At 40.3% G+C, this 9,826-nt stretch overlaps 1 long non-coding RNA gene across 1 annotated transcript; it reads left to right on the top strand.

Moving 5' to 3' along the window:
* Nucleotides 1-8,908: 8,908 nt before the first annotated feature.
* Nucleotides 8,909-9,826, top strand: LOC121889081. Its single transcript, XR_006093423.1, has 3 exons — nucleotides 8,909-8,972; nucleotides 9,553-9,617; nucleotides 9,749-9,826. It is a non-coding gene; the product is annotated as an uncharacterized LOC121889081 (long non-coding RNA).

Genomic DNA, 9,826 nt, shown 5'->3' with positions numbered 1-9,826 from the left:
ACATAACACCCTGTAAAGCCACAATCTGTCGTTTTTACACTTTGTTTTTTTGCATGAATTAAACAAACAAGACATAATGTGTTAATCAGTGAGCTTGAGAGGTGCTGGAAGGCAGATTTTCTAACATTTGGACAGAGCCAGGCTAGCTGTTTCCCCCTGTTTCTAGTCTTTGTGCTAAGCTAAGCTAACCATGGCTCCAGCTTTGCATTTAGCTTCTTATTTACGGTATAGACATAAAAGTAGTATCAATCTGCTCATTTAACTCTCAGGAAGAAAGCGAATCTCTTAAAATGTCAAACTATTCCTTTGAAAAGATGCATTCGTCATTCAGAATACCTTTTCATTTTGATGTGGCCTAAAATGGTGTCTTAGGTTTGAATATTTCACTTAATGTTGGAATTTCATAGCTTCAGTGAAGCGCTGGAACAAGAAGATACACAGTACATTGATGTTTTTTTAAAATCTCTTTTACAAAAACACATTCCTTGACCTCAGCCGGTCAAAGTGATGATGTAAAAGTTGACTAACGGCCAAGTCAGAAGGGTTTAAGCGTGAGCATTTGAAAAGGATGAACATGTGAAATGTGTTTTTTAAGTGAACTATGACACCAACAGCCATCAAGCTCTTTCTTCTCTCCATTCAAGGCCATAAACCATCTCTTCAGGAAACAAAAAATCGCCGCTATATCTGTTAGTTCAGAGGTGAATCCTTGTTACATATCAGCTTTGTCACTCTGAATGGTGCAAACCGTGACTGATGAAACCACTCTTGGGCACTCATTTCGGTTTTAGCTGGCATTAGTTCAGATTAAGGCAACATGGTAACCCTGATTTATCTTTATTTGGAGCCTTTTAAGGTCCTGAATGAGGCTTTTTGGGAAATATAGATGGGGCCACATTTACATGCACTACAATAGACAGCAACGGCACAGTCAATCATGTCTACAAATGTTGGAAACAAAATTACTAGGCTGTGGTAAAACAGAAGTTAATGGTTCGGCTGATTTCTATTAAGGTCTGTGCACTCTCATTTGAATAATGGTCTTTCCAACAATGTTTTGTCTTTTCAGTACTTGACCCAGGAAGGAAATAAATGTGATTCCGCTTTAACACCTCCATTAATATTCAAGTGGCTTTAATACTCCAGGTTTATTTTTGACTCGCTGTAATTAGCACCGCAGTCTGGTGGTAGTTTATGATAAATCATGTTCTGAGTGTGCTTTTGGGTGGAGGTAGGGAAAAAAAAATATGGGTTTCATTATAAAGACAAGATCCATTGTGAGAAAAAATACCTAGAAGTCAGTATTTTGATAAACAAAAAGGATTTTATTCTCAAAAACATAATTACTTTGTTCGCTGTGTTGGAGGTTGATTCATTCATGTGAGATGTCTTTTTGAATAAGTTTCAATCAAAGTGTGTCTTGCTTCAATTGTTCATTTTTGTCACTGTGATAGTTTGATTTTAACTTATTTTTCTTTTTCTTTTATGTCTAATGACAAAAGACAACCTACTCCGTTGATTCACCTTGAATTACGTAAAGTCCTCTATTTGCACAACTTTCTAATAAGCCACCTGTTATTTGTAATTCCTTTTCTTGTGTATTTTATTCCAACTTCCCAAAATACTTTAGGGCATAAAGTTTGTTCACTCCTTTTTTTGGAGATGCCAGTGATCAGGGAGTAGCTGGAAAAGGCTGAGTTGACCTCTGTTGTGGCGGACAGGTAGATATTTACATGATGAAGGCAGCAAAGGTCAACGCTGGTCCTTCAAGGGTGAGTATTTATATCAAACCCGATGGACCGTTAGGAGTTACAGATCTGCTTCGGCCGCCACTCGGGGGGTACATTTAGATAACAGTAGCCTTTCAGAATCAGATAGCCCACTCCGACCAGTTACATAAACCCACAGTCCTGCACGGGTGCTCTGGAGTTTGTACCTAAAACAGTTGGAGCAAATATAATGCCACAAAAGCACAAAATGTTCCTGCTGGGGTAAAGAGGTGTTTGCAAGAACGGACATTTAAACTTAAGCTGAAAAAAAGCTGAAAAAAAGAGAATAGGCATTGACTGTTGATGAGCCAATTGTTCATTCTGATTTACTGGTTTCACTTCAAAAAATACACATCTATTGTGAGGAAAAAATACCTGTTTAGTCTGTACTTTTCAAGAACAAAAACAATTTTATCCTCAAAAACAATTATTTAGTCTGCACCAAGAATAGTTGGACGGACACAAAAGCGAAAAATGTTCCTGTCTGAGAGAACAAACACTTAAACTTAAGCTGATCTTGCAACAAGCATCGACTATCAGTGTGTGAATTTAGGAAATCGCAGTACTAAAAAACAGTTTTTCAACAAAAACTAGAGGGAAATTTTTCAAAATTCTTTCAGTTTTATACTTCTCTGTGTGTTCTTCTTCCTCACCTCCCCGTGCCCTCTCCTCTCCTGAAGAGGAGGAGGGGGGGGGGACACAGAGGGAGGAAGAGGAGACGATGCTGCAGATGATGAATCCCCCTCTGGACTGCATCCTTTCCGGCTGAGTGCGTCTAGTGGGCCAGAGCCAGGTCCTGGAATCTAGCTAATGAGACACACCCCCCGCGGGCGCCGTGTTGTCCTATTGGCCGAGAGGCTGGCGGCGACGGAGAGGATTGGTTGATCGAGTCCTGTGCTAGCAGCTGTCAGAGCGTGTTGCAAATCAAACTCACAGTATTCATATCAAGCACGGCACACAGTAAAGAACCTAAATGAGCGGAGTGAAATGTATACTCCACTAAAACATGCAAAAGAGTTTGCAAAACTATAAAAAGTATAGACTGAAGTTGAAGTAACCTTTAATTTCTTTAATTTGAGATGACCGCATGCAGATGATGAAGGATATTTTAACATAATTTGAGGTCACATCTTTTTTCCAAATGCTGAAAAAGATGCTGTAATAATGAAAAAAACCCACCCATTTTAAACATTTACATTGGCAAAATTTTAACTCAACCTGTACCTAAAGCAATTTCATACACCACATTAAACTGTGTATGTACAGCTGGCATACTGTATTTGATCTTTTATGTGTTTAGCCTCCCTCTTATGGCTGAATGAGTTATGATTCCTCCACAGAGAATCATTTTTCAGCACTGTAATTCACTCTTTTATCAAGACACAAGACATCGCATAAGGCATCAAGCAGATATGATGGGTTTACTTCCACTTGCTGTAAAAGAAATACATATATATGGATTTTATTTATTCAGTGAGATATCTGAGGAGGGCTTTGACAATGAAAGCGACATGCTGTGTATCTTGCAGCATGAATAAAATATTGTATTTTTTACTATGTGCAAAAGGCAGAACCTCTCCTCTGTGATGTCCTACAAATATTTTTGGTTGCACTTGTTCTCAGATAAGCTGCCTAAACACATTCTGGACATTTGGTGCAAAGAGGAACACTGTAGTGAGCCTTGACCATCTTGAAAACATTTAATTTTCTATATTAAATGGAAATTATCTTAAAAACTGTCTGCACTATTAAGCAAAGCAAGTCCAAAAGTACTGCAATCCAGCCAGGAGCCAAACTAAAAGGCAGAGGATGCGAGAAAGTCGAAACCTGCAGCTTTTGCAACTCGTCTTTGACATTTTGCTTCTCTGCCTCAGTGGCCTCCTTCGCACTGTGAGGCGAGTTCAGCGGAAGGTCAGGATGCAAGAAGAGGGGATGATGATGAACAGTTCTGGTCCTAAGTGAGCGTCCTCTGATCAGCTCATGGTGGGAGACGCCTGAAGGCTGAGGAACGGCGGGAGGAAAGAGAGCAGGAGGGGAAGGAAGAGGGAAAAAGGAGAATCAAGTCAGTGACTTTAGCCTGGCAGCGCAGAACGTGGGCAAGAGAGAGTTAAAAGAGGAAAAGATTGATGTGGCAGAAGTCAGGATAGATGCACAGACCCGGGGTCAGATGTGAAAGACGGCGATCTGCTGTGTGTTTTAATCCACACAGTCAGAGCAGCATGTCTTTGGGTGTCAAACTATCTATGACCACACCTGTCAGCTCCTCTCTCCTCTCCTTCTCCACCCACATTCCCCTTCTCTCTCTCTCTCTCTCTCTCTCTCTCTCTCTCTCTCTCTCTCTCTCTCTCTCTCTCTCTCTCTCTTCTGTCTTTCTCCTCTGTTTCATAGTTTGTCGATTTGCATCACTTCTCCGTTTGCTTTGCCTCTTTAATTGTCCGTCTTGATCTGCCCTCATTCGGGAGGATGATAGAGTCAGTGCGTACCATCGTGTTCGCCTAATTAATCAAAGCGAGATCACGTAATAACAGATGTGATATTGTCTGAATGCCCAGCAGCGGGGGTCAAAAGTTCACAGAGGACGTGCGCTCTCTAGCGGTGAACGCAGTGTCCTATCTGTACAGTATGAACTCCATGCCATGTTTTGCTCATTATTTAATGCATGTGGATGCACTGCAGAGATGCACACATGAATGAATGTACACCCTTGGGCAGCGTTTATTTTTGTGTATTCACATCATGCCGTGATGTTTTGTACATGTATTTTTTCTTTTAACACACACACACACACACACACACACACACACACACACTCAGGGAGCCTAATCCTGCAGATCCTTGGATGACCCGCTCACCTTATCTGAGCTACATTATATAAGACTGAGGGAAAAAAAGAAAAAAAAAGAAAAAACGTATAACAGACTATCAGGGAATTACATAGCTGTGCAAACTTATGGCACGCACACACACACACACACACACACACACACACACTGCTGCATCTAAACTCCTGACTTTCTTAATCTCGCCTGAAAAAAAGAACAATTGTTATTACAAAATGTCCAAGTTCAGGCACAATAGATCTAACCCTAAACATCAGGAAACACACACACACACACATACCATCCGTTCCCTCAGGCCACACGTAGAATATTCTATTGGAAAACACTTACACTCGATACCATTCACTGGATGGTCGGGCTCCACATTTGAGCGCAAAAGCTAATTCAGAGAGCCGTCTGGCACCTCGTAACACCTTGAAAACGTTTTCTTTCACCTTTCCTCCGGGATTATACTGAAGGAGCAGTTATTCCATTTTGGTTTTATCTCGATTACCCTTATGAAAGTTTGATGGGCCGGCAGAGAGCGGGTGTCACAGCTCTGGATGGAGGTGAGGAGCAGATTAAAGATTAATTGTGTATGTATAATGAAGTCAATCTTGGAAGTACGATTTTATTTCTGCTTAGGTCAAGTGTGTGCAGCGTATGTGCATGCACATGTCTAAAAAAGACAATGTTTGCAGCCTGAATGCTGTCTGGAGAAATAATACTGTATAAGAAGCAGCCAAACCCCCCGCCCCAAAACACAGAAACTCCACATAAAATGACTTAAGAGATAAATTGTAGCTATTTTAGCTTGAAAAGAGGCCTGACAAGTTACACTTTTATAGTGTTTATGAGCAAAGAAAGAAAAAAATACACACAAGCAAAAAATAAATGATGACCACACTGCAAAACTCCCCATTTTACCAAGTATTTGTTGCTTATTATAGGACTTATTATTCAGTCCTAAAAGTTAAATCAGTTTTATTTATACAACTTGCCTCAAAAAGCTTTAAAGTGTACAACATATGTGCCCATCCAGTGAGATATATTGTTGTTTAATTGCTTTTTAATAAGGAAAATTATAACAATATGTATAAACCTGCATAGTTACAGTATACACATCTGTACTGTGTCAGCATACACACTGTACACACACATCTAGATACAAACTCTATATGGTGTGTACATATACTGCACATTCACACAAACTGGACAAGCAAAATTAATCCTACAGAAAACCCCAATGTGAGATATTTCCAACCTATTTTCAATTCAAATAACCTTTTTTTGAATCAATTATACAATAATTTTTCTTGACATAAACTTGCTTTATTCTGTCTTGTTTCAAGATACATTTCTTCAGATGTTTTTTGCTAGAGTTCCACTCATTCATCTTGTTTCCTCTTTTGGATGACGTTTCTTTTAATGTATAACATAAACCTGCCCAGGGACTGCAGATAAAAAAATGTCTTTTGGCTCAGTTGGACACATTTATATCATATTGTTGTTAATTAATATGCATTGACACTGATAAATAAATGAAAAGTAAGAAAAATTCTTGAAACAAGTTGATCTGTATTGGTTGTAAAGGTTGATTCTTTGATTTGTGAAAAATAAAAAAGACGTTCTGGACAAAAATGACTTGATAAGATTGAGATTCGCTGCAGTGCATGCCCAGTAATGAACTAACTACATGGTTAAAAAGTCACAATTTGAAATTGACAGACATATAGCGTGAAAGATTTAGCACAGCGCTGCCCTAACACCTTTGTGGCTCAGTATCAAAATCGCATGTTATTGCAGTATTTGGAGACATCTTGAATCCAAGGCCACAAGGACACACAACCTGAAAAACAACCTTTGCTGAGCAGTGAACATATAAAGAAACACGATCTGATTAGTTATTTGTCGACATTTTATCCACTTCAAGACCAGGTTACATGTGCGGAGAGCCAAAGGTCACCTTCAGGTCAGATCATTTCTCTGTGTGGTCGTAACACGATTTGAAGCTATTTTACAGGACATGATGCCGATTTTCTTCATTCATTTTCACGCCTGCTTCATGAACATCAGAACGAAGTTAAACACCGTCCAAAGCCCCTTCAGTCACCAGACCTCACCCTTCATTGAAAGGCTAAAGAAAATGTAATAGATTTTCTTTATTGCTCAAACACCAGAAGCCTTTTCTTCTTGATGAAAGGTCCAACGTCCACACAGTTCATGACTTGCATTACGACATTCCAAGTAGGATTGAAACTGGAGGCAAAACATTGGCCTTTAGTCCTTATTAGCTGCTTATCATTCATATATTGTTGGTGTTTCTATTACTCCTCTTTATGTTATTTCACAATGTGTGGTTGGCTTAGTATTCTACAAATCACTGTGAACCTTGACTTGAGTTGATTTAAACATATTGTTTGTTTAAGACTCAAAATAATTCATCCTGTGTAAATACATATATACTTTTATCATTTTTCCAGCTTTTCTGTGCTCCACAGTGACCTTATCATGCCAAATTACTTAATGAAAACATTACATGTTCTTCAGTGTACTTTTAATAAAGTCAAATACAGATAAAACAGACTGTGTTAGACTCTGCAAACTGGTAATTATTATAAGTTATTTTCTATTTTTTTAACAGTACAATTTTGTTTACTTATAAGGCACATTTTTGAGTCAATGCCACCTTTTTCAAATGAATACCATTCCTTTCTTCCCTCTGAGAAGGCCTCCCATTTAGATCTGTACCAGGAAAAGGCGCTGTTATCATGGCAAAAAAAACTTCGTATTCGACGGGTAGGATGACCTCAAGATTAAAGAAGCAATCCCGTAATGGTAAGATCACCACTTCAAGCTGCAGAACCCAGTGTGTCTTTTATTATGTCCTTGAGCAGGATGTTGCTCCCACAAAGAATATAAAAACAAATCCCTCAACCACCAAGTTTAAATTGAAAGATAAATGACCTTTGTTGCCAACACCTGTCATGTATTTTCTGCTTCTTTAGTCTGTATGGATGCAGGCACAGTTAAGTAGTCAAATACAGTGTTGGAACAAAACATGAATTCCTTCAAGAAATTGGCAGATGGGCCAAAAAGGCTTCAGTGTGATGAAACAGAACGAAAGAAATACCATGATGAGTACAAATGGACATGCAAGGTTATGAAGACGAGGTCAGAAGGTGGGAGGGGGGGAGGGGGGGGGGGGGGGGGGGGGGGAACAAGTGGGGCATAAGACGCCTTGGGGTTGGGGGACTGGGAGGGAGGACATAATTGGCTCAGTGGACGGGCCCATGATAGAGGTGATCGGTGTTTGTCTCTTTGTGCATTTTTGCAAACCTGACACACACGCTGACAGCACGAGTGGGGAGGCTAACAGAACAGGCCGGCTGTGGTGGGACTCACTACTGAGTACACGACTCAACACGCAAAGTGTACACACCGATCCAACCTCCAGCCGAGACTGTCCTCAAGTTGCCTTTCCACAGTAAATAACAGAGAAACTATTTCCTCTTAGCAAATGGCTCAGAGAAATCTAGCAGTCATCTAAAAGTTTGGCTTTTTTTTTCTATTTTAGTTATGAGATTCTACTTTATAGCCTCATGTATGATATTCAAGGTGTGCACACATGCGGACTCCCACACACATACATAGAGACTGAAATTAATAAACAAGCAGTAAATGCACGGTGACAGTGTTATGAATAAAGTCATGTCTGGGGTTTTTGCTCGTCCTGGAGAGAGGGGGCATCTCAGGATCGTTGTTGGCTGCACAGGTCTTCACTTTTTCCACGTGCTGCTTTACTGCCTGCATGCAGTGCTGGAAGGACTCGGACGCTGTGCGAGCAGTGGAGATTTTGCTTTGCAGACTTCGGGCCACTGCCTCAGAAGGCCTGAAAAGGGCCTCGCTGCACACCGAGCCAAAATATGTCCTCAGCAAATAATTAACTCCACAAATAATTAAAATTCCTTTCCTGTGCTAATATCTTTAACCCACACCACGGTTCTCAAACCTTAACAAAATGATCATTTTAACCCAAACCATGATCTTTCCCTGTGGTAGCTTTTGTGCCTAAACCTAGCCAGACCTTAACCACAGTGTTGTCACACCATAAAACATAATTAATTGTAACAATGATTCGTAACAGTCTTGCAAAGCACAAAAAAAATGTTTTCCTGCTGATTACTGCTGATAGGGGCGGCAGCAGAGAAAACGGCCCTATGTGTCATCTTGGAGTGCATCTGGTCATGTATTTGGCTGTTTAATTGGCGCAAAGTAGAGACAAATCTTTTCATTAGTTGCAACTAGTGATACTACTAGCAGAAAAATTTCTTGGCCAGGATTCACTCAAAGACAAGATGTCAACAAGAAGACACCATCCTGGGTAAGTAATACAGCATTAAAAGGCATCTTATAAGTAGTTGTTTATTTCTACAGTGCAGCCTGAGGCCAGTTCTAACACTTTTTAACAATACTAGGTAGCATATGTAAACGATTGTGAACCGACAATGAAGCGTTACTTGACAGATTACAATGTCGGTCTGCTGCAAAAAAACAGTGGTGTAAATGTTAAACAATATAAGACAATCATGTAAGAACAGCCAGTGAAGTGTGTGTCTGTGTATGTAAAGCGTCAAAGCAAAGCCTGCAGTCTGCATGTTGTAGCCTGTGGAAAGCATGCAGAAGTAGGCCGTTGTGGTTACTGTAGCATTGCTGTGACTCAAGTCGTGCCCGCAGCCATTAATGCATATATGCATCCTAGTCTGTCAAATTAGGTCTACAGTCAGTTCAGCTGTGTGTATGAGTCACATGTAGCAGGTTAGGCCATTTTATTCATATCTAAGCCAGAATAACAGTGTATTTTTTCCCTCAATATACTCATATTAGTAATCCCTGTCTAGAGCGGCATTCGTCTTAGTTGAACCCGCTGCTTATAAAAGATTCCTGCATGTCATCACGTTCAGGAGGTGTGTGTACTGCTGCAAAGCCCCAGAGCCCGTGAGCGAACGAAACCGTCCAACCTCTGTGAGTAAGTAGGCCCACATCATAAAAAATGCATACAGTGGCATATGGTGTGCCAAGCTGCGTTAGCGGCAAGATAGCTACAGCACATACACTCATAAATCCATATCCATTACTGGCATTTCTCTTTTTTTAAAGGCTGAGGTCAATAGTTCACATCCCATCACACAGGAGAAACCCCTCAACATCTGCTTCTGTTGCCATGGCAACTGCCTG

The sequence above is a fragment of the Thunnus maccoyii genome, chromosome 22, assembly GCF_910596095.1.
Source record: "Thunnus maccoyii chromosome 22, fThuMac1.1, whole genome shotgun sequence".
Taxonomy (NCBI): Eukaryota; Metazoa; Chordata; class Actinopteri; order Scombriformes; family Scombridae; genus Thunnus; species Thunnus maccoyii.
The sequence above is the reverse complement of the archived record's forward strand: the minus strand, read 5'-3'. Positions and strand labels throughout refer to the sequence as shown.